The following is a 24217-nucleotide window of genomic DNA, read 5'->3' as shown; positions in this document are numbered from 1 at the left end:
GATATTCAGATGAGGTGACAAAATGCGAAAATCAGATGTCTGAAATGAATATGAGACTGCTCGGGAAGAGATGTTTCAAAAAATAGTACAATTAGAGGACAAAGCACGTACGGAAAACCTGAAATTTTAGCTATACCAGAGAGGCTGGAAGGAACAGATTGCACTAATTTTATGAAAGCACAAACAAGCAACTGGATTGGTATTCCACAGCAGGAGTTGTTAGCTGAAAGGGCACATTGTGTGTATGCTCCAAACCTGCCTATGAGAAAGCAACCTAGACCTTTAATAGTAAAGCTGCAATCCCAACAACAAGAGGAGTTGATTCTAACAAAACTGCGGCAGAATGACAAAGTACTAAAAGTGGGAGACAGCAGACTGCTTGTGTTGAATATTTACTCCTTTTACACCAGGCAGAAGAGGAGTAAATTCATTCCACTATTCAGGGAATGCTGAGACGCAGGTGTGAGATTCAAACTGCTGTACTCGGCTATCTTCAAGGTATTCTTCCCTGGAGGGACAAAATCATTGTTTGATGAAGTACGTGCCAAAGATGAAATACAAAAGTTTGTCCAACAAAAGGTGAGCTGTGAAACAGAAGGAGATTCTGCTTCTTGTTCTGGTAATAAAGATCACACAGACTGTACCAGTGAAACCTTTTCCAATGTTTCAATGGAAAATGTTGAAGGAATGGAGCATGACAGATGAGTAGAACAAACGAGAGTACGTTGGAAATTAAGCAGAGACAGGATATGGGAGACGGAGATGAACAGTAATAAAACCACTAACAATGTGGAATTACAATACAATAATTTGCGAAATATGACAGAACAAGAAACTCTGAAAACATGGAGTTTTTTCAGAATCTGTTAGACTTGTGGGGGACTCTGAATTATATGTCCTACTTCATGTCATTAATGTTCAGAAAAATGCTTTGTCGAGGGAGACAGAAAGGAGAAAGTTAACGCTAAGTAAGAGAAAGTTAACGCTAAGTAAATAAAACTTTTTTTTAATAGTGCTATTTTTGTGGTATGTGGTTTTCTTTCCATGCTATAAAGTAAAGTTTTCGCAGTTATTTTTAAGTGTAATGGGGCCAGTAAATAAATGCTGCTGTTTTTTTTTTCCCTTTCTCCCTTCTCTCTCTCTTCTTGTTCAACATGTATAACCTTTCTTTCAAGTTAACTCAAGATAATCAGTGTGTTTGTCCGTATGGGACATTTATCCCTATTAGGACGGTAAAACTTCAATATCTAAAGATGTACATAGTTTTATGTGTTGGTATTAAACTAATAGGTTTTAGGGGAGTATTGGGGGTTGTTTATTTGAGGGATTTCAATAAAACAAAATGTTTTGTAAGATGTAACAGGCTCAAATGGATATGACAAAAAAAACTATTGCAAAACAGTGTATGCAAGTAACACAAAAGCTGGAACTAAACACTGAAGAAAAAATGTGCTGTACATAAAAGGTGGGAATAATAACTTTTTAATACAATGATGCTTTCTGTAATGTCTTTAGATGTCAATGGTCTCTCAGATAAATACAAAAAAAGAAAGAATAGTGAACAACATTAAAAAATGTTGAGTGCAAACAGTTATGTTACAGGAAACGCACTTGAGAAGAACTGAACATGTGAATTTGATAAACAAAAGGTTTTCAGGATGGTTATTCAAAGGAAAAGAGGAGTACTTGTATTAAATGCAAGAGGAGCTCCAATAGTAACAGACGAGGAAGAAATAATCAGCTTTCAGCAAGGAATATTACTTACAGGTAGGAACCAGAATTTGACATACAGCATGCAGATGTATCTGGGGGGCCAAAACGTATAAACACAGGAGGGTAGATTTTTAAAGTAATTTATGAAAATATTTGGCATGGAAGATGTGTATTCAGTAATAGGAGTTTGAAGTGAAATTACATACTATTCCCCAAGATATAAACCATGGCCTAGGCTAGACAGAATTTACATTTCATAGGAAAATGTGCATTTAATTGAAGGCCTTGATAGCTCCCAATAACTATTTCAGATCATGCGCCAATAATAACTCAAATAAAACACAGGGTGATGAAATAAAAATGAGACACTGGTGCTTTCCCACCTATCTGTTGAAAAGACCGGAATTTAAGGAATGGGTAGTGGAGATTATTCAGGAGCTAGTCGAGAGGAAAACATTACTTTTGAAAATATAGCTAGGGAATGGGATAAAATTAAGGTGGACTTAAAAATTGTGAAAATAAAAGAAAGGGAGAGGGAGCTATGATTAAGAAGTAACAATAATTATTTATAGGGACTGTCAAATGTTAAAGTATTGCAGAATAGGGGGAATCTCACAGAACAAGGAGAGGATCAACTGCAAAATACCAAGCAGAAAATAAGGGATTACCTCAATAACAGGTTTAGAAAGACTGCTGTTTAGCAACTGTCTTTTGATAACAACACTAGAGCACAAAAACTTTTAGCACAATAACTCAGGCAACAGAAAGTAGAAAGGGTTGTTGCCAAGCTTAGGGTGCCTACAACAAGGAAGGTAACAAGAGATCCTGTAGAGGTAATAGAAATATTTTGGAAATTCTATGAAAGTTTGTATAAAGCAGAGAAATATGGAAATCAAGAAAAGATACAACTGGAAATGTTTATAAAAAATTAAATATGCATGAGGCTCAATTACTAATGGTTAAGGTAGGAGGAGATTAGATAAAAATTGTGATGTATAACCAATCTACAGGAAAGTCCACAGGAATAGAAGGTATTCCTGAGGAAGTTTGGAAGCTAGGAGGGAAAAACTGACAAAGATCTGGAAGGTTTAAACAGTACTTTAAGAAGAGAAGTACCAATATCCAGGAAGAAAGCAGTGGTAGCTGTAATACCTAAAGAGGGTACAGATCAATCAGAGCCAGCTTTATACAGACTTACTTCAATACTAAACCATGATTACAGTGTTCATGTCTATAATGAATAAATGAATGGCAAAAGTAATCCCAAAATTGATAGATATGGATTAATGTGGTTTTGTGGAGACAACATTAAAAGAACATTGATGATCCAGAGGGAAGCAGAATGCAAGACAATACCATTGTTGTTTGGTCTTGACGCAAAGAAAGTATTTGCCAGTGTTAGCCTGGACTTTATGAGCAGAGCAATAGAAGCATTTGCATTTCCTAAACAAATTATAAGGCTGATTAGGAGGATATATGAGGGACTGGAGGTGAAAATCAAAGTGAGGTCCTCTCTGATAATTTCTGATTGAGAAGAGAAACCAGGCAGGGGTGTCCTTTCTCCTTTGTTATGTGCATTATATTTAGAACCATTGGCAAAGAAAATTAGGGACACCGAAATTCAAGGATATAATTGGTATGGTAGTCAAGAAAAGCTTTCTCTATTTGCAGATGATACTATTTTATACCTGGCAAAACCAGAAAGACATTATAATGCTGTGGTACATTTTGAGACCGTTTCAAATCTTCTCGGGATACAAAATTAATGAAGCTAAAACAAAGGCATTAACGGTAAATTATGTACTCACACATGGATTACCTGCAGGATCGGGCAGATTGGTGTGATGAAGAGGATGATTTTTCTGAGCTATAATACAGTATTTCAACTGCCTAGACATGGTAAGGCCTTGCTGTGTCTAATTATGGTGGCTGCCAAAAAAGCAATTGCTAGAAAATGGAAATTAAAATCAAAACCAACTATACTATCAGTGAATATAGTTAACAGAGGCAAAACAACTGGGACATAGGAAAAAATGATATTGTAGAAACAATATATACAAAGAAAGAATGAGGTTTAAAAGAAGGTAGGACTTAAGTAATGTATTGTTTGAATGAAAATGACTGGGTAAATAAGTGAGGTATAATGTTTGCAACTAGGAGTGTGTCAGTATGGTTTGTAATATAAAATGCTTCCAACTAGGATTGTGTAGGTGCGGATTTTCATTTATATAAATGTATGACTGACTATGTAAGTGATTGTTTGGTAAAGATGTTTCTTGTTTATGTAATGTTGCTTAAGTTATAAGATATATAGTAATATACAGTGGACATAAAAAGTGTATACACCCCTGTTAAAATGCCAGGTTTTTGTGATATAAAAAATGAGACAACAATAAATCATTCCCACCTTTAATGTGACCTATAACCTGTACAATTCAACTGAAAAACAAACAAATCTGTTAGGGGAAAAATATATCAAATAAAAAATGTACAATAAGCTGGTTTCATATGTGTGCACACCCTTATAGTAATACTTTGTTGAAGCACCTTTTGTTTTAACCTGTTGTCTTTTTTACTTAACTTCATAAGAAATAAATAACTGATTATAACTTCTGAAAGTTTAAGAGAAAGTATCTAATTTGTGGACATCCAGAGTATGAAGAATCGTTTCTCCCAAATTCTTAGGTTCAGGAAATAAGACAAGAGAGATGGACAATTTGATTCAAATTAAACTTGAATACCACTTTAAACATAAATGAAGAATTCATGGTCAAATAACCTCTATCTTTGTGAAAATTTAGATAAGTTTGACCCAACATAAGAACTTGCAACTCACTTCTTGCTGAAGTCCTGAGCAATCACCAAAACTGTTTTCCATTTTAAAAAAGTACAGTTGTGTAAAATCTTACCATAACAGGAGATATCCTTCTCTTCACTGTTGCAGTATTCATAAACTTGGGGATCTCCTGCCAAGCATAGTCCAATGTCCAGCCAGTATACCAAAGCCTTTAGAGCTAGGGTTGCCACCTTCGTTCACGGCTAAAACCGGAGCCACGCCACGCCCCTCGCGTCACCAGTAACCCCGCCCACCCCACCCCCTCTACCGCCAACATACCGCCCATTTTGTGATGTCACGACAGCATCACTCAACGGGAACGCCCTCTTTTTTCGTTCCCGCCGCCTGCTTTTGGCTGATTTGCTATGCTTTTCTGTAAGAAAAGCATAGTAAATCAGCCGATCAACGGGAACGCCCTCTTTTTTCGCTCCCGCCGCCTGCTTTTGGCTGATTTGCTATGCTTTTCTGTAAGAAAAGCATAGTAAATCAGCCGATTTACAACTCCGATAGTCTGTTTCCTTTTTGAAACAGAATACCGGAGTTTGTACAGTGTTTTCCGGACTACCGGAGAATCAGTTTGATTTCCTGATAGTCTGGAAAAAAACCGAAGGGGTGGCAAGCCTATTTAGAGCTCGGGTCCGCCAGACATCACATGTATGTTCTTCACACAGGACATAGGGCTAAAAAAGAATTAAATTGCCCCAACAGAGAAGAGTTACCATAGGGCAAAAAGGACGCTATGCAAATCTAACTGGAGAAAATTCAGAAGGTAAAGGGGTAGCCTCAGCCAGGAGTGTAACTAAATCAAAACCCAAAAGACAGGGGGATGGAGTGAGGGGCCAAACACTGCAACAGTGAAGAGGAACTGTTATGGTAAGAGTTTACACAACTTCACTGTTGCAGTATTCTTCACCTTAGGGACAGTACAAAGGCTCAAAAAAACGAGTGGGAAGCTGGGAAGAGCCCTCAACAGACCCATGCCGGATGGCCCTAACAAAACCTGCCCTGGTTCTAGAAACCATATTCAGTTTATAATGCTTAGTAAAGGTATACACTGAGGAGCAATTAGCAGCTTCCAGGATGGAATTTGTGTCCAAACCCTTGAAAAAAACACCAGAAGCAGCAACAGCCTTGGTGGAATGAGCTCTAAATGAAGTAGAAAGACACTTGCCATGAAAAGAATAACAAAAGGAAATTGCCTTGGAAATCCAGGAGGAGATGGTTTGCTTGGAAACAGCTAAACCCAAAGTCCTGGGATGAAAACAAACAAAAAGATGGTCAGATGTATGACTGGTCTTGATTTTATCCAAACACCACCTGAGCTGTCTGTGCAAATCCAAAGTAAGCAGGACCCTCTCATTAGCAGACTGTGAAGAAGGATAAAAGGAAGTAAGTTATACTGCCTGATTTAAGGCCAACTCATTAACAACCCTGGGCATAAAAGGATTAGTACAAAGAGACACCATATCTATATGAAAAAGCAAAATAGGAGAAATGGCCATAATGGGCTCAAGCTCAGAAATCTTCCAAGCAGAAGCAAGAGCAAAGAAACAAGACAGTCGTCCAGGTACACTGTTGCAGAGAAGCTGAAACTGCAGGCTCAAAAGGAACCTGGGTCAATTTTTTTTTACAAAGCAAAATTACAGTCCTAAGCAGGAGGAATAGGCTTCTTGGGGGCCTAAGATGCATGAATACTGCGGTGCAGTGCACTGCAAGTGCGGATACTGGCTAAGGCTCTTGCTGCCCCTATAGTGCCTTTTTTAGGCAAGGTTCAAATGATACATTCACAACAGGAATAGGCAAGCAAAAACTGAGGGTAATGCTACTCAATGCTTGAACTATCTCAAAATGCACTCACTCGAGGCACTCCTTAAAATGGAGAACACTGATATCTGTGCAGTGACTGAGACCTGGTTCAAGGCTCCAGAGAGCACCCCTGCACTACCAGGCTATAACTCATACCACACTTTTCGGCCATGTAACCTGGACCGAAACACCAAAGGTGGAGGTGTGTCCATATTCATAAAGGATAGCCACACCTCCAGGCTAGTTGCTCAGCATAATGCATCCGAGGTTATCCAAGTGCAACTAACTCTGGGCAAACTGCAATCCAAATTGTAGCTTGCTATAGATGCCCCACCATGATCCAGATTCCCACAACTCTTTTCTTGATGTGCTGGAAAATATTAGGGTTCAACCAAACACCCTAATGATGGGTGACTTCAACTACCCCACCATTAACTGGGAAAACTACTCGTGTACCAACTCCTTAGCTCAATGCTTTCTGGAATTCATAAACTCCAATGCCCCAGATCAACTTAGCCACACTCCCACCAGGGACAACAACTTGCAGTGCAGGGCAGTATCCATGCACTTACACGAGTGCATGGATCGTGCTATCCCAAAGAGAACCAAGACATTATCCTCCAAAAAAAGAAAGCCAATCTGGTGGTCCCCTGCCATAAACAAACTGTACAACAGAAGGAAGAAACTGTTGCAAAAGAGAGTAAAATCCCATGAGTGGAGGAGCTCCCTGGTCAGCCTTAGTAAGAAGCCGAGATCCCTTATAATATCCTCTAAAGTTAGCTACGAAAACAAAATTGCCACTAATTCTAAAGACAACCACAAAGCATTCTATAGCTATGTCAAGAATCTCGATGGCAACACCCAGATCTGCACTGAGTTGCAGCACAACGGCACGAAAATTACAGAACCAACTGATATTGCCATCATCCTGGCAGACAGGTTCAGTGCTAACTTTACCCCCCCCTCAACCCCTAAAGGGCCCATATTTATACATGAAGAATGCAGAGTCCCTGTAATCACAACTACGCAGGTAAAAGATGCACTCTCTAAAGCCAAAAACACAGCATCCATGGGACCGGACGACATCCTAGGCTGCGTTTTACACAAACTTCAGAACAAACTGGCTCCCCACTTAAGCACCATGTTCAACAATAGCCTCGCATCAGGCTTTGTGCCCACTGAATGGCGCACAGCAACAATTATCCCACTCCACAAAGGGGGAGCCACCACTGATCCTGGGAACTATTGACCTATTAGCCTGACGAGCCTGGTCTGCAAGGCCATGGAACGTATCATCATGGAACTCATAAACAAAGACATTGGTAACTGCCAAACTCTGGATCCCCCTCAGTTCGGGTTTGTGAAAGGCATATCATGCCTCCTGAACCTGATCGACTTCTTTGAGGCAGTCACCAAAGCCGTAGATGAGGGTAAGGTGGTTCACACAGCCTATCTTGACCTCGCCAAGGCCTTCGACACCATCCCCCATTCTGGAATTATAGCTAAACTAGGTATAAATCCCTATGTCACAAGATGGGTTGCCAACTGGCTCAGTGACATAACCCACACTGTAAAAGTTGCAGACTCCAAATCTGACCTCAAAGCAGTATCAAGTGGAGTACCACAGGGTTCCATCCTGGCACCACTCCTGTTTGGTATCAACTTCTCTGAAGTACAGGCTAACACAGAAGGCCTCTGGCTAATGAAGTTCCCAGATGACTGCAAACTAGGAGCCATAGTCAAGTCCCCAAATGATGTGGGCATTCTACAGAAGGGCCTTGCTGAGACAGATGCCTGCTGAGACAGATGCCTGATGTCAGAGCCATGGCTTCATGCTCAGTGCCAAGCAGTGCAGTGTCATCCCCTTTGGTAAAAACTCTACACCCATGAACTACCACACAGGCAGCAATCTACTTAACACCGAATGTGTGATGAGACCTTGGGACCCAGGTGGATAGTAGTCTCTTCTTTAATAGTCACATTGCCACAGTAGTCAGGAAGTCCTTCTACGTGGCACAACTCATCATAAAATGGTTCTCATCCAGGAAAAAAGAGGTCATTGTTCCCCTCTACTCGACACTCATTAGACCCATTATAGAGTACAATGCCTCTTTTGGAATGTACCTCACAAGACATCTGCAGCAGCTGGAAAGGCCACAGAAGTACCTCACAAAGAGGATTACTGGCCTCAAACAAATGCCCTACACTGACCGTACTCAAAAAACTCCAGCTTTACTCCGTAGCATATCGCCTTCTCCGAGGTGAACTCTGCCTAACATATAAAGCTATGTCAAACCCAGAGCTGTTGGACATGCTACACCTAAAGAAATCCCAATCCCTCCGAGCTACATGCTCTAGGGACCTAAACCTTGTCACCACAATAAACAGGACATGCTGAAGGGATAGATTCCATTCCCAGAGACTTCCCATACTCTGGAACAGGCTACCCATCTATGTCAAGCAAAGTTCTTCATTAGCACTCTTCAAGAAAAATCTTGATGAGTGGATGGGAAATAGGAAATACACCCCGGGGATCACTTCTATGTCTCTGCTTGAGAGTGACACAGGAAAATAGCTTTCTTGGGTGGCGTAAGCCAGGGAACCTTGTTGGCTAGGCTTACGTAGGCCCTCGGGCTGATACTCCAGTAACTACCTATGAACTGATGAAGCCTTTAAGAAACTGTTTGACATCAAAATGAGAAGCAAAATGAAGATTAAAGGGCAGACAGTCAGAAATAACTGACAAATGGGCCTTCACAGAAGCATAGGCCAAGTCAGACTGGAGCAATTCACACAAATAGGAGAGGACCAGAGGGACCCCCCCACTGAAAAAGGGTTTGGGCTATGAGCATGGCACCAGACAGGAAATCTTTTCAAATTGGACATACATGACTTTCTAGTCGCAGGTTTTCTTGCCTACTGTAAAACCTTGAGCACGTCATCAGGAAAGAGATGCCTAAAAAGGATCAAAACCTTATCATCCACAATGTCAACTGAAGAGTAGGCAAGTAAGGCTGGATGAGTGACCCCTTGTCTTGTGTGAGGAGGTCTAACCAGCAAGGTTACTTGAGGTGATTTCCGTTGGCCAGATGCATTAAGAGGGAAATCAGTGCGGTCTTGGGCAAAAGAGATCACTAGATGATTTTTCGGGAGTCCAGCTGAATCTTCTGTAGGACTCTTGGAAGTACAGGAATGGGAGGGTAGGCTTAGATAAACATTCTCTTCCAAGGAAAAGAAAGGGCATTTGTTTTCATGCTGGATAGCATGGTATTTTGGAACAGAAAACAAGGATCTGCCTGTTCAGAGGAGGCGCAAAAATCTACCTGAGAATTCCCCACCAATGGACTATGTCCAGAATCATGTCTCTGTGAAGCATCCATTTGTGAGCCTGTATTTTAGACATGCTCAGTCTTCCACTTGATTGTGCTCTGAAGGAATCTACACTGCCTTAAGAGTTAGTTCAGAACAGATAGCCAGATCCCAAGCCTGAAGAGCCAGCCAGTAAAGAAGATAATCCCCCCAAACCCATGTCTGAGGCATCTGTGAACAGTTATTAAAAAGGAACTGGAAGCTGAAAGGGCAGGCCTGGGATGAGGGTAAGTTGCTGAATCCACCACTCAAATTCCTGCTTGAAACAAGGAAGGAGAGGCACTCTGGAATCCAGAGGGTGGCAATGCTGAAGCCAAACTGACTTGAGGTACCACTGAAGCTTCCACATATACAGTCTGGCAAGAGGGAATAGGCCTCCAAGAGCCCTCCATTAGAGGAACTAGGAACATTCTGGAGTAAAATCCTTTTCCTACTTGGGAAGGAGGGAAAGGCTGAATACTTTCCTGGTCTGCCAGGGACCCAAGAACCTCTAAGAAATGAGAAAGCTGCTCTTGAGAAGGTTAAGGTATCCCTGAAAAAGGAGGGAGGGACTTCCACATCATGAAGTAACCCTGATGGATGATGGACTGAACCCAAGAATCTGATGCGATGAGTTGTCAGTTTGGAAGACAGAGGGAGAGTTGAAGGGATAAGGGAACCTGGCTGAGGATTAGGGAGGGCAAAATGTCAAAGAGAAGCAGCCTTGTCAGACAATGGAGGCTTCTGGGCTACAGGAATCTGAGAAGACTTAGTAGGAGGAGCTTGTCTATCACCCTTCCTGTCTTTAGTGGCCTGATGAGTCTGTCTGCAAACAAAAATAGACTTAGTAGGATAGTTCATCTGGAACTTAGGGCTAGGGGACACAAAAATACATTTAAGGACCTGCAAGGCTTTAACTTTTTCTTGAAGAGACAAACATAGCAGCAACGGCACTCTCAAAGACATTTTTATTATCCAAAGGAGCACCCAACAACTTGTCCTTAATGTCTTCAGGTCATGACTGCAGGTGAAGCTGAAAGTAATGCTTCATTACAGACCCAAAGGCAGCAGCTCTGGATCTTAGCTGCACTTTATAGAGTGGCAAGCCACCTGACAGGTAGGACCCAAAATAGAGCAGGAGAATTTCCTTCAAAATCAGAGAGGTCAAAATAATCTGATAAGCCCGGGCAATCAAGGCCAGGGCATACCTAGTCATGTGGGTCTGGTAACTGATGGCCTTAGAGGCCCAAGTAGAAATAGTACAGTTCTTTTTTCCAATCCTCTCCATGGCCATACTGTCATTATCTGAAGGTAGAAGCTTGGATGATGGCAAAAGCTTACAAGGCTTGTCAGAGGAGACTGACGCCACAGCAGGATCAGAAGGAGGACAGTTAAGTAGGAATTGACAATCCAAAGGAACCTTACAGAACCTATCAGGTTTCTTTGGAGCAGGTCTGAGAATCAGGAGTCTGAAGCAACTCATAATACTTTTTCTGGTATCAGACACCTGAGAAGAATCCCACTTAAAAGTATTCCATCATTCTAGCTACTGTCTCCCCAAAAGATAACTCCTCCAAAGGAGACTCAGGGCTGATGGACTCCTCTTCATCAGAGCCATAAACCAACGGGGAAGGCATCTGCAAAGAGTAAGACAAGGACCCTTCATCAAACTCCAAATCCTTATCCGAGGAATCAGGTTCCCTAGGCCTTTTGGAAGGAGTTCAAATCTAAGGGGGGCTTAGCACAGAAACCCCTTGGTAAGGTTTTAGGGCCATTAAGGCATTAAACAGGCCCTGAGTAAACTCCTGCCATCCCTTTAAGGGTCCTTAGGATGTACAGAAGCATGTTTAGTCTTCTGTTTTTTCTTGGTAGGGATGTTAGCCCTAACAAACACCAGAGGTTCCCAACTCTGACAGAATTAAATAAGTGTAACCAGAACCTCTTCTCTAATCAGAATCTATGGAATCCCTCTAGGGCTCACCACAGTTCCCCCTTGATGTCCGTAGCAGATACCTGAAAAGCCACAGAGGGTGTGCGAAAGGAAAGATCCATGCTGGCCTCAGATAGGGACGAGGCACAGGAATCCGAAGCAGACACCTAACAGCCTACAGAGCTATCACCTGCTTCTAGAGAAACATCTGGTAGAGGATGGACAGCCAAATACTGCCGCCATGATTTACTGTCCGTCTTCTTGCTGAATGGAAGTACATTGGGGTTAATGGATTCTGCCATGCTACCCTGGGCTGTTTAAGCCTTTGGTTCTTGAGATAGATAGCCAAGTAAGACAACCAGGTCTAAAAGTCTTAGGCACAATTGCCTTACAAATATTACAGGAGGTATGGTCGTTGGAAATACACAAACAAAAAAGGCACTGTCCCTCCTTCTGGGGAATCTGCGTCTCACACTAACATTGTCCCTTCTTGGATGACATGATCTCCAGGTAACCAAAGGAAAACAAGACCGACAAAATAAAAAAAAAAGTAAAAAGAGCCCAATGGGGCACTTATCTTACAGCTAGGTACTCAACACAACAAAGGATATTCAGACTGACGAATGATGATGGAGTTCAGACTGGCGGCAAAGAAGTTTTGGGAATTGAGTCCGTATGTCACTTTTATGTCCTACATCCTGTGCAGGGAGCATACATGTGCCATGCAGCACATACAAGATCTAAAGGACTATCCCAAGAACCAGATGTCAAATAAATAAAAAAGGCTTTGGTATACTGGCCGTACATTGAACTATCCTTGGCAGGAGGTCCCTAAGGTTAAGAATGCTGCAACAGTGATATAAAAAGGACATCCCCTCAAATTAGCCTGATGACCTGTGTCAAATGCAGCAACAGTTCATTTTTCCAAAACAAAATTAAGATCAGAAGGAGAAGCCACCTGCTTCCTAGGTGGATGTGTATGCAAACCCCATTTTCAAAACATCTTGACGCAGAAGTGCACTGAAAGAAGGGAATTCACAGGCAAGCATGCTGAAATGGCTGCCTAATCTTGACAAAGGAAGAACATCTCACCAATATTGGAGAACCAGATACATTTTAGCAATGTGCATTTTTGCAAAATACATATTATCAAGCGCTTAGTTAGAATGCAGCTCAGTGAATTCTAAATTAACCTATTACTCTAAAACAATAAAAACAGATAACCTTGGATAATAAAGTGACACTATGTTCTCATACATCAATTTGTATATGGAACAGAGAACAGTTTATACAACATAAACAGTTTACATTACAAATGCATATATTGCAAAGCTTTAGCTGCTAAACCTTTGAAATATGTCAATCACTATACAACCAAAAACATTATTAAATAATAGTGAACCATGAGCAGCAGTAGTTTTTAAATGAAGATCACAGAGTACAAACATACAAATGCTCAAAATAACAACACTTTCCCATGCTATGTAGCATCTCAACCACTAAATTACAGGGCTGATGAAACTGAAGCACTTCCATGAATGGTCATACTACAGATTAATGAAATGCATTTCCAATGGATAATTTCCAAACACAACTTTGGGGCAGAAAGTTGTCCCTCCAATAATAAAGAAACAGACAAATAAATAAAATTAAATTAAAAAGACCTTTGTATCCCACATTTATTCTACTTTAAGGCTGCAATGAACTATACAGCTGTAAAACGAAGTTATGTCTTGCCATAACGTTCCGTGTTGTTGATTTTCATTCATTCATTACTGATGGGTTATCAGTTCCGTCCTCGGAACCAAGCTGGCCTCATACCAAGCTCGCGTCAGCCAAAAACTCTCGAGCCAATATCCTACCCATAATGCTCTACTCCCTGTTACCTCAGATCGAGTTTGCAAGTTGATAGACAAAATTAGAGGCTACCTCTGGTCATAACAGACCTACAATAAAAAAAGGAGTATATGAGATCAACCAGGAACCTCTGGAGGGAGACGGAGGGTGGGGAGTAATGAATGAAGATCAACAACAGACACGGAATGTTATGGTAAGACATAACTTCTTTATCTGATGTTGTTAATCTTCGTTCACTCCTTACTGATGGGACAGTGTCCCCAGCTACTTGTATCCCTGGGTGGCCCTCATGGAAGGACATTCCTGAGCACCATGGAACCAAAAGAAGCTCAACCTCTGGAGGCCAAATCCAATTTGTAATGAAGGATAAAGATATGGGGTTTGGGCCATGCTTCAGCTGAACAAATATCACTTAGGGAAGCCCTAGCCTGGAAAGCTGCTGAAGTTGCCATAGACCTTTGTAGAATGGGCTTTCACTCTGTGAGGCATGGTGATGATGTTCTTGTTGTAGATAAAGGTACTGCAATTTCTCAACCACGCCAGTGTAACTTTTGAGACCGGATGACCTAGCCTTGGTCCAGAAAAGGCCAGAAATAGTTGATCTGATTTACGGGTAGATTTTGTTCTGTCTAGATAAAATCGTATTTGCCTGTGAACATCCAGGAAATGCAGGCAATACTCTCCCTTGTTGGAATGATTAGGAAAAAATACTGGGAAGTTCAGTAGACTGGTTGATAGTCTGCTCTGACACTACTTTCGGTAAAAAGGAAGAATTAGTTCTCAGTGATACTCTATCCTTATGGAAAATAAGGTAGGGACGTTTGATGCACAAGGCTTGAAGTTCTAACAAACGTCTGGCCGATGTGATTGCAACCAGAAACAAAGTTTTCCAAGAGAGGTACTTTAAATCACATGAAGACACAGGTTCAAAGGGGGTAGCTGTTAGGGCTTGAAGAACCAAGGCCAAATCCCAAGGTTGGACTGATTCTCTAAAGAGAGGTTTTAGGTGAAAAACACCCTTCAAGAAAGTCTTACAGAGTCTATGTGACATGAGTGAAAAGTCCTGAAAACCAATGTGGAAATTAGAAATGGCAGCTAAACACCCCAGATTGAAAAAGGTGTGATAAGTAATCTAAAACCACCAAAACTGGGGCTGACGAGGGGTTCAATTGTTTATTCGCTGACCGTAATGAAAACCTTTTCCATTTTCTGAGATAGATTAGCCTGGTGGATGATTTATGAGATGCGATAAGAATATTGCAAACTGGGGAAGAAAGGCTATCCTGCCTGGCAATCATAGGAAGTGCAGAAACCAAGCTGTCAGCTTCAGGCTTGTTAGATTGGGGTGAGTCAGACCCTGCAGATGGGAGATTAATGTTGGATCCATGGTCGATCTGGCAGGTAAGGCAAGAGGAAGGGGAACCAAACTTGTCAAGGCCAATATGGAGCAATGAGGATCACTTTGCTCTTCAACTACCATGCTTTCTACAGAAATTGAGAGATGAGGGGAAGAGGAGGATAAGCATAAAGCAGACCCGAGGGTCAAGCGTCGACTAGAGATTTTTCTTGGTGACTGTCCCCGAGGGGGATCAGGGCAAAGTAGTTGCTGCACTTGTAGTTGGTTGGGGAGGCAAACAGGTTGCAGCAAGGTTAGCCCCAGTGGTTGAAAATTCTTGCCACTATCACAGGGTTGAGGGACCACTCGTGAGGTTGCAGAATGCCCTTGCTCAATTTGTCCGCAATAACGTTGGAGCTCCCGGGAATGTGTGTTGCAACTAGAAAGCTTTTGGAAGCTATCGCCATTGCCATATTCTCAAGGCCTCCTGGCATAACGGATAAGATCTGGTGCCCCCTTGCTTGCTGATGTACCAGACCACTAACATGTTGTCTGATTGGATTGTAATAGTCCGTGACGGAAGGAAGGAGTGGAATGCTTGCAATGCTAATAGCACAGCCCCCAGTTCCAGTACACTGATATGCAAATGGGCCTCGTGTCTCCACAACCAAGTGCCTTGGAATGAGGTTCACTGACATAGCCCCACCCCCACCCCATCAGGGAGGCGTCCGTTGTCACCATGACTTTCGGCTGATGGGGGCTGAAGGGGCGATACCATTGTTGGGGATTTCAGGAAGTACACCAGAGAAAATCTTGCTTGCATCTCTGAGTTACACTTATCTGAAAGGACAAAGGATTTTGTAAAGGGTACCACTGAGTGAGAAGTAACCACTAGAGAAGTCTCATGTGGAATCTGGCTAGAGGAACAATGGTGATCAAGGCTGCCATTGACCTCAAGAGTTGGAGTATGGACCAAGCAGATGATTTGTGGTGACAGAGTAGCGGCTGAACCTATTGTCTTATTTTTTGAAGTCTGTGACCCAGAAGAGATGCTGTGCAACTCCTTGCATCCAACAGAACTCTGACAAATTCTAAAGATTGTGTTGGGGTTGTGTTGGACTTCTCCCAGTTTATAGTGATTCCCAGGCATTGTGCTGTGAGAACAGTGTAGTCTAGGGCTTCTTCCAGTAGATGCTTGGTGGGGGCGGTGAGGAGCCAGTCTAGGTATGGAAATGCCTGGAATCCTTGAAGTCGCAGGTGAGCGATGACCACTGCCATGCATTTGGTGAACACTCTGGGGGCTGTAGAGAGACTAAAGTGCAGTGCTCTAAACTGTTAGTGACTGGCTCCTATGCGGAAGCGGGGGTATCTTCTTGAGCCCTTGTCCATTTTTATATGGTAATATGCATCTTGAAGATCTACAGAGCACATCCAATCGTCTTCTTCCAGAAGAGGAAGAATAGATGGAACTGTGACCATGAGGAATTTCTCTATTTTTACAAATTTGTTCAGTGTGCTGAGATCCAGAATTGGTCTCCAGTCCCCTGTCTTTTTTGGCACTAAAAAGAACCTTGAGTAAAAACCAGATTCTACCTGGTTTGAGGAGACCATTTGGATGACTTTTTTTTGGAGCAGTTTTCGGATTTCATGTGCTGCTGCTTCCCTTTGATTGGGTGGGACATCGGGTAAGTCTCTGGATGAGGTGGGACAGAGATGGAAGTGGATGCGATAGCCATTGGATATTATTCATTGTACCCAAGAATCGGTGGTTATGTTTCACCAGGCAGTGGGCTACAAGGAAAAACGACTCCCAACCGATTCCAGAGGTGAGCAGTCAAGCAACGTTTCACGAGCACTGGTAGGGTTGCCCAGAGAAAGAATCTCTGGAACCCCAGTTTTGTGGACCTCCCCTGCCCCCAAAGGGGTGTTTTCCATTGGAGTTTCCCCCTCTGCCTTTAGGGGAGAACTTGGCACGCGCATCACTGAAAGAGCCCTGTGATTTTCTGTGCCACATCTTCCCACTCCTCTGATTTCTGGAGTAGAATAGTTGAGGAGTGGACTGTCAGACATCAATGGCAGACAGGGTCTTGCCATCTTGTTCGCATCTTGCCAGCATATCTTTAACCTTAGGGCCAAACAATGAAGTGGCCTTGATGGGGGCATTCATAAAGGAAGCCTTAAACGAGTCTGCAAAGTCGCAAAGGTGCATCCAGGTATGTCATCTCGTGACTATATCTGCACCTGCCGCTCTAGCCGCTCCTTCTGTTGCGTGTGAAATAAGGTGCATGGAAGAATTGGATATGGATTCTAGGGTCGCTATCTGAGAAGCTACGTTGTCTCGGACCTCATCAGAAACAGCTCCTGCCAGGGTTTCAGAGAGATGGTTGATAAGGTTCATATGGAGCCTTGTAAACTGTGCCAAGTTCAAGGACCTTACTGCGAAGGTCGATGAAGCAAACACACGCTTCCTGAGTCTATCGCCCGGGGCTCCTTGTTGGCTGGATGGACAGTCTGGCTCTCTTCTGCCAAGTCTTTTTTGGTTGCAGCCGCCACCACCATGGCATCTACTGGAAGACCTTTTTTTACCAATGGGGATGCTCAGCTGGGGGTGATGAGATCTTGTTAGGCCTCCACGGTATAGTTTCCAGGGTGTCAGGAGCCTTCCATGCACGCTGGGCGATGAGCTGGATAAGCTCATCAGCTGTCAGGGTAACCCAGGAGGGTAGGCGGCCAGGCACCTTGTAGGTATACGGATTCCTCTGAGGAAGGCCTGGAGGACTTCCAGTCACCCCTCAGTCTTAGGATCTCAAGGATGTCACCAAAGGACAACTCATCAAAGGGTGACCGTGGGGATGCTCCCCTGTCATCAAAGTCCGTATCTTCGGTCAAAGACTCCTCAGTGGAGTCCATGTGCTTCCTCTTGCAAGAAACCTTCCGAGGGACTTCCTCAGTAGGGAGCTCTGGGGAAGATTGCACAGGGGGGGGTCTCCTGAGGGGGAAATGCCTGAGGCCCTTGTGCCCGGTGTCCAGTGGTTGTGGCTTGCAACAGTTGCAACACAGAGGGGGGGGGACTCCAACATGGGGGGTTTGCCAGTGGAGACAAGCACCTCTCCATGGCCTGGAAGGCTGGATCACCCAAAAAGGAATGGGAGCCCGGAACTGAGCACGACAACCTCAGAACCGTGGTCACACCCTGCTCTGACGAGCCAACCCCCAGACCAGGAGACTCAAGAGGGCTGTGGAGCATAAGGGAAGGAGGATTCCTGGAGGGTGCCACAGAAAAAATCATCATGGAACCAAGAATGCCCTCCCCCACGGCACAGCCACTAGCCTGAGAAGAGCCCGATGCCCAGTGCACCGAGGGCCACAAGGACGACTCGGGCTCCAAAGTGAGGTCCACTACTGGAGTCGGAGGAAGGGAAGCTGCTGTCGTGGGAAGGGGCTTCGATGCTTCCATAGAAGTCGAAGGAGGAGTGTACATTGGAGTCTATGGAAAAATACAGTCACCTGGAAGAGGGAACGTAGCTTTAGACAGTTGAGAGAGAACCCTGGCCACAAGCAACTGGTTGACAATCCACAACATCTTGTTCTGAGAGGCTCCTGGTCGACCTCATAGAGAAACCTGAAGGCGATTTTGGCCCTTCTAGAAAAGGGCTACATTGGCTTCCAACAAACCGATCCAAGGAAGGAGAATACTTAGTCCTTGCTAGTTTATGTGGTGCAGAGCCCAGAACCAATTGTGTCTGCACCGAGGAGAATGGTGTCAAGGTTATCTGTGCCGACAAAGGCAACGCCATAGAAGTTGAAGGTATCTGCACCGTAAAGGGCGGTGTGGCAAATGTCTGCACCAATGAGTACGGTGCCATCAAGGAAGGTGTCTGCACTGGTAATGACGGTGGCAAAAAAGACTGCACCAAACAGCATGTCAGTGCCGAAGGTGTCTGCACCATAGAGAACAGTATCGTGAAACCCGAGGCCGAAGGAGTTTGCACCAATGGTGCAGAAGGAGACTGTACCTGCAGAGACAGTGTCAATAAAGGCTGTGATGAAACTGTCGGAACCGTGAGTGTCTGCACCAGGAACTCCAATGCTGGTGGCGATAAAGGAGACCTAGCTGGAGCAAGAATCAACTGGGGCGGTGCCGAGACTGGGGCCGAAAGGGCCACAGAAGGCAGTGCCGCTCTCGAAATTTTTAACTTTTTGTGAGTCGACTCCTTGCGACCTCGAGGATGAAGACGAATGCCTCTTACGGGGTTTAGCAGGAGGGGGAGAGCCCTCCGACCCAGAGATAGCCTTACAGAAAGGAGTTTTAAGGAGGCCTTTCAAGATTAACTTGTTCTTTCTTTCATTGATAGTCCTGGTCGAAAAAGTTCTACAAATCCCACACGGGGGAGGGGGGGATCCACTGAAAGGTGGGAGACATTCAAGTGATAGTCACATAAATCATGGCCATCAGAAAGCGGTAACTTACGTCCGCATTCCATACATTCTTTGAAACCAACACTACTTTTCTTGCTCGACATAATGATGTGGAGAAGAACGACAGTACCAAGGAGTTAAGAAAGCTACCTAGAAGGGTAAGGAGAGAGAAAAGGTTACCAGTAATGGTAATGAAGAATTACCTCAATGGTAAGAAAAGGGTAATAAAAAGGAAGAAAAACTATAGGAAGAGAGTCTTAAAGTTATGATAGGGTAGGAGTATAGAGATAGTGATTGAAAACTTTTTAAACACTAACAATAGAGAAACTTTCAAAAAAATGTTCACTTAGCTGACAGAGAGTGGCTTGACACGGCTGTACAGCAACGTGGCAAACGAGATATGAGGTAACAGGGAGCAGAGCATTCTGGGTAGGATCTTGGCTCAAGAGTTTTTAGGTTCATAGGTTCATACTAGGCTATCTGCCCAAGGGCATTTATAAGTCTAGCCCATAGTTATGTGGCTTTCGCCACCCCTTTAGTTTGAATAAAAACTATGCCTATTATTTTGCTGTGCCTCTGTCAAGCAGTGACACTGAAGTAATCCCTGGGGTATATCTGCGATCTCCCATCCATTGGTCAAGATTCCTCTTGAACAAGGCCAGCGAGGTGCTCTGCCTCACATGTACCGGGATTTTGTTCCACAGCATAGGGAGTCTCTGGGTGATGAATCTGTCCCTCCAGCACGTTCTATTTATAACCGTGTCAAGGTTTATGTCTCCCGCCCTTGTGGTTCTGAGGGATCTAGATTTTTTGAGGTGAAGCATATTCATCAAATCTGGGTTTGACATGGCCTTATATGTCAGGCACAGGTCACCTCTGAGCAAGCGGTATGAGACTGAATAGAGCTGGAGTTCTTTCAGTCAGGCAGCATAAGACATATTTTTGAGACCCTTTATCCTTTTGGTGAGGAACTTTTGGGGCCTTTCAAGCTGCAGCAGGTGTCTGGTCAGATACATTACGAACGGGGCATTGTACTCAATCATAGGTCTAATGAGTGATGAGTACAGGGGGACGATGACCTCCCTTGATCTAGATGTGAATCCCTTCATGATCAGGTGGGCGATATAGAAGGTTTTCCTAACTACTTTAGCAACATGAGTGTCAAACGCAAGGCTACTGTCAACCTGGGTCCCCAGATCCCTGTTGTCTTCTTCTGTGCTCAGTGGATTGCCACCTATATGGTAGCTAGGGGTAACCTTGTTTTTCCCGAAGGGTATAACTATGCATTTTTTGGCGTTTAACTACAGGCCATGGCTCTGGCACCAGTTATCCATTTCTGTGAGGCCCTTCTGGAGGATATCTGTGTCAGATGTGTTTTCGACTATGGCGCCCAGTTTGCAGTCATCTGCAAACTTTGTCAGCCATAACCCTCCTGTGTTTGCTTGTACTTCAGAAAAGTAGATGCCGAACAAGAGTGGACCCAGGACTGAGCCCTGTGGGACACCACTTGTGACAGGCTTTGAGTCTGACATGGCTCCAGCAACTCTGACCCTGTGGGTTCTGTCACTTAGCCAGTTTGCAACCCATCTTGTGATGTATGGGTTTACATTCAAGCTGATGAGTTTTTCGATGATACCTGAGTGGGGTATTGTGTCAAGGCCTTTGCCAGGTCGAGGTAGGCTGTATGGACTGCCTTTCCTCATCAATGGCCTTGGTGACTGTCTCGAAAAAGTCAACCAAGTTTAAGAGGCAGGATCTGCCTTTGACAAAGCCAAACTGGGTTGGATCCAAAGTCTGCAAGTTCCCTATGTCTTTATTTATGAGTTCCATTATGATCCTCTCCATGGCTTTGCAGATAAGGCTTGTCAAGCTAATGGGGCGGTAATTTCCAGGGTCGGTGGAGGCACCGCCCTTATGAAGTGGGACCACAGTCACCGTGCGCCACTTCTTGGGTACGTATCCTGAGGTGAGGCTAAGATTAAACAGCTGTCCTAACTGTGGGTTTAATTCCTCGTTGAGTTCGTGAAGCACACAGCCGGGGACACCATCCGGACCCATGGATGCTGTGTTTTTTGCCTTAGTGAGGGCAGTTCTCACCTGGGCGTTGGAGATGTTTGGGGGGCTACAATCCTCTGGAATAGATATCTCTCCTTTTGGGGGGGAGGGGAGGGAGAAGTTTGCACTGAACCGGTCAGCCAGTATTGTTGGCAATGTGTGTAGGTTCAGTAATTTTCACATCATTTTGAACTAATTCTGAGCATATCTGGGAGTTTCCTCCTAGGTTTCTAGCATAGCTAAAGAAGGCCTTATGATTGTCTTTAGAGTCCTTGGCGATTTTTCTCTCAAAATTTGCCTTGGATGATTTTATGAGAGCTCTTAGTTTTTTACTTATAATGATCAAAGGTGTCTTACCTTTCAAGGATTATGCTCTATCTTGTAGTAGCTTCCTCCTTTTGTTGTAGAGCTTGTTTATCGCTGGGGTCCACCAGACTGGACGCTTGCCTTTGGTACAGAGAGTCTTAGTTTTGTTTGGGATTGCCTGATCCATGCAGTCCTGTAGGTGCTGGTAGAAGGCATTTGTAAGTGATTCAGCGGTTTGAGTAATGTTTACCACTGGCTCAGGGGCCTTAAAGGAGACCACACTAGTTTTTAGAAGTGTGAAATCGGCTTTTGAGAAGTTTTTCACTGTGGTCTTTTTTGTTTCAGGTGGAGGCGGGATGAGGACCTCCAGCGAGATTAGTTTATGATCTGATCTCACCAGTGAGGGGTATACTTCCAGTGTTGAACATTTTGATCCCATGTCCGTGATGATGAGATCAAGTATGTTTTCTCCTCTTGTGGGGATGGTGACTAGTTGTTCCATGGCATTTGAGTTTATGAACTCCAGGAATCTTTGGGTTAGAGTGTTCGGGCTTGAGTAGTGTTCCCAGTCTATATTAGGGTAGTTGAAGTCACCTAGTATGATGGTGTTTGGAGATACATTTATCCCCTCCAATGTTTTCAGGAAGGCCATGTGAGGTTCCTGAGTTTGAGAGGGTGGCCTGTAACATGCTACAAATTGCAGAGCAGTCTTGCCTATGGTTAATTGCACCTGGATGGTCTCCAATGCATCGTGCGTTGCCACCAACCTTGAGGTGTGGGTGTCCTTTATGAATATGGACACCCCTTCTCCTTTCTTGGTGTTGTCCGGATTTTGGGGCCGGAACGCATGATATGAGGTGAAACCTGTTAGTGCTGGGGTGCTCTCAGGAGCCTTGAACCAGGTTTCTGTCACAGCACAGACATCGATGTTCTCCATATTGAGAAGGGCCTCGAGTGCATCTTGAGATTGAGACTTCTGGCATTGAGCAGCATTACCCTTAGTTTTTTCCTTTTGGTGTTCTAGGGTGGTAGGTTTAGAATTTGAGCCTTGCCTAAAAAGGCACTATGGGGTGGCAAGAGCCTTTGCCAATATCCGAAGCCCAGGGTGACAGGTGCAAGCCGTCCCTTGAAGCAGCGTGGCTTGTCCAGCATGTCATCCCAGGCAGACAGACATTGGATCCCCTTTGAATGACACCAGAATTTAAGCCAATTATTAAAGCTGATCATCTTATCACTGTATTGTGGCATCATTCTAGGTGAAGGTAGGATACTGCTCAAGGTCAGGGTCATACCTGCCTGGGCTACATAATCAGAGAGCTCCTCGATGTCCCTTTTCATGTAGTCCAAGGAGGTACGTCTCAGGTAGTTGACACCAGCGTGGACAATGACTGAGCCAGCGTGGACAATGACTGAGTCGTACTTGTGCCTGCTGTTGAGAGACCTGAGTGCTTGCGTTATGTGGCGGATTCTAGCGCCCGACAGGCAGCTTACTGTGACCTTCTCCTTACTCAGTCTGGTGAGTGGGACGTCAGTGTGTCTGACTATGGAATCACCAATGACAAGTGTGTCTGGCATTTTGTTTGGCCTTAAGGGCTGTGACTGTTTGACACTCTGACTGTGTGGTCTATGTGTTGCTTGTGTTGGGTCGTGAGGTGGTAGTTGTTTGGGTGTCTGCTTTGGTGGCCTCTGCTGTTTTGGTAAATTTTTGATCAGAGCCTCCCAGTATGTCTTTGTGTGAGTATGTGTATGATTTGAAGTTGTGATGGTACTATGTGTGACTGGGTATGTATTGTGTGTGGTTACCTTCTCCTCCTGTCTGGTCTTGCCAGTCCTATGTTGAGAGAGCTCAGCCTCCAGTTTGACCGTATAGTTGCATCTCTCGCATGTATTTGTGTTTTGTGGGAGAAGGAGAGGATTGTCTGTGTACATGAGGCAATTGTAACATTGCCTCAATATTCCCAGGTTCACCAGTTGAGGTGGAGGGGACACTAGCAACTGATCCCTCGACATACTAGAAGTAGTAGATAAAGAGACTTTCAAAGGACTCCGGGGGAAGTGGGTTTTAGGCTGGTGGGGTACTATCTGTAATAAGAGTGCTTTATCAAGGTGCAAGTACTGTAGGAGTAAGTGCTAGGCTTTACAGATAGAGAATAGTCTACTTGGGAATCAAGTAGAGATGAACTTTTCAGTTATAGGATATGCTGGTTAGATCAGCGAGCTTGGTATGAGGCCAGCTCGGTTCCAAGGACGGAACCGATAACACATCAGTAAGGGGTGAACGAATATTAACAACATCAGATCATTAGTTACGAAATTGGAAAACATACAGTGGTTTTGACCACAGCATTTCAAAGAAGGTCATCCAGTACATAACTATGCTAAGAAAATTCCTTGAAAGCATCTTGTGGTCTGCAATACTATAATGTGTTTAGGCTGAAAAATGCTTTTGTAATGTATTCGCTAATGTAGCATGGGATGAGGGCTCAAAAACTCTGCTGAGACTGCAGCACTTTTGATATTAACAGACTACAGTCTCGTGGACCTCAAATTTATCTACACAGCCCTCAGTGATAAACCCAAACTAGTCAGAATTCACAAGAAGCAAAAAGAA

At 43.8% G+C, this 24217-nt stretch overlaps 1 protein-coding gene across 1 annotated transcript in view; it reads right to left on the bottom strand.

The window, feature by feature from the left end:
- IQGAP2 (IQ motif containing GTPase activating protein 2) overlaps positions 1–24217 on the bottom strand; it is a gene marked incomplete in the record, with an annotated part of 4327392 nt that overhangs the window by 216141 nt on the left and 4087034 nt on the right.

The sequence above is a fragment of the Protopterus annectens genome, chromosome 2.part2, assembly GCF_019279795.1.
Source record: "Protopterus annectens isolate FY-2018-M chromosome 2.part2, PAN1.0, whole genome shotgun sequence".
Taxonomy (NCBI): Eukaryota; Metazoa; Chordata; order Ceratodontiformes; family Protopteridae; genus Protopterus; species Protopterus annectens.
This window is presented reverse-complemented; position numbering and strand designations above follow the sequence as displayed.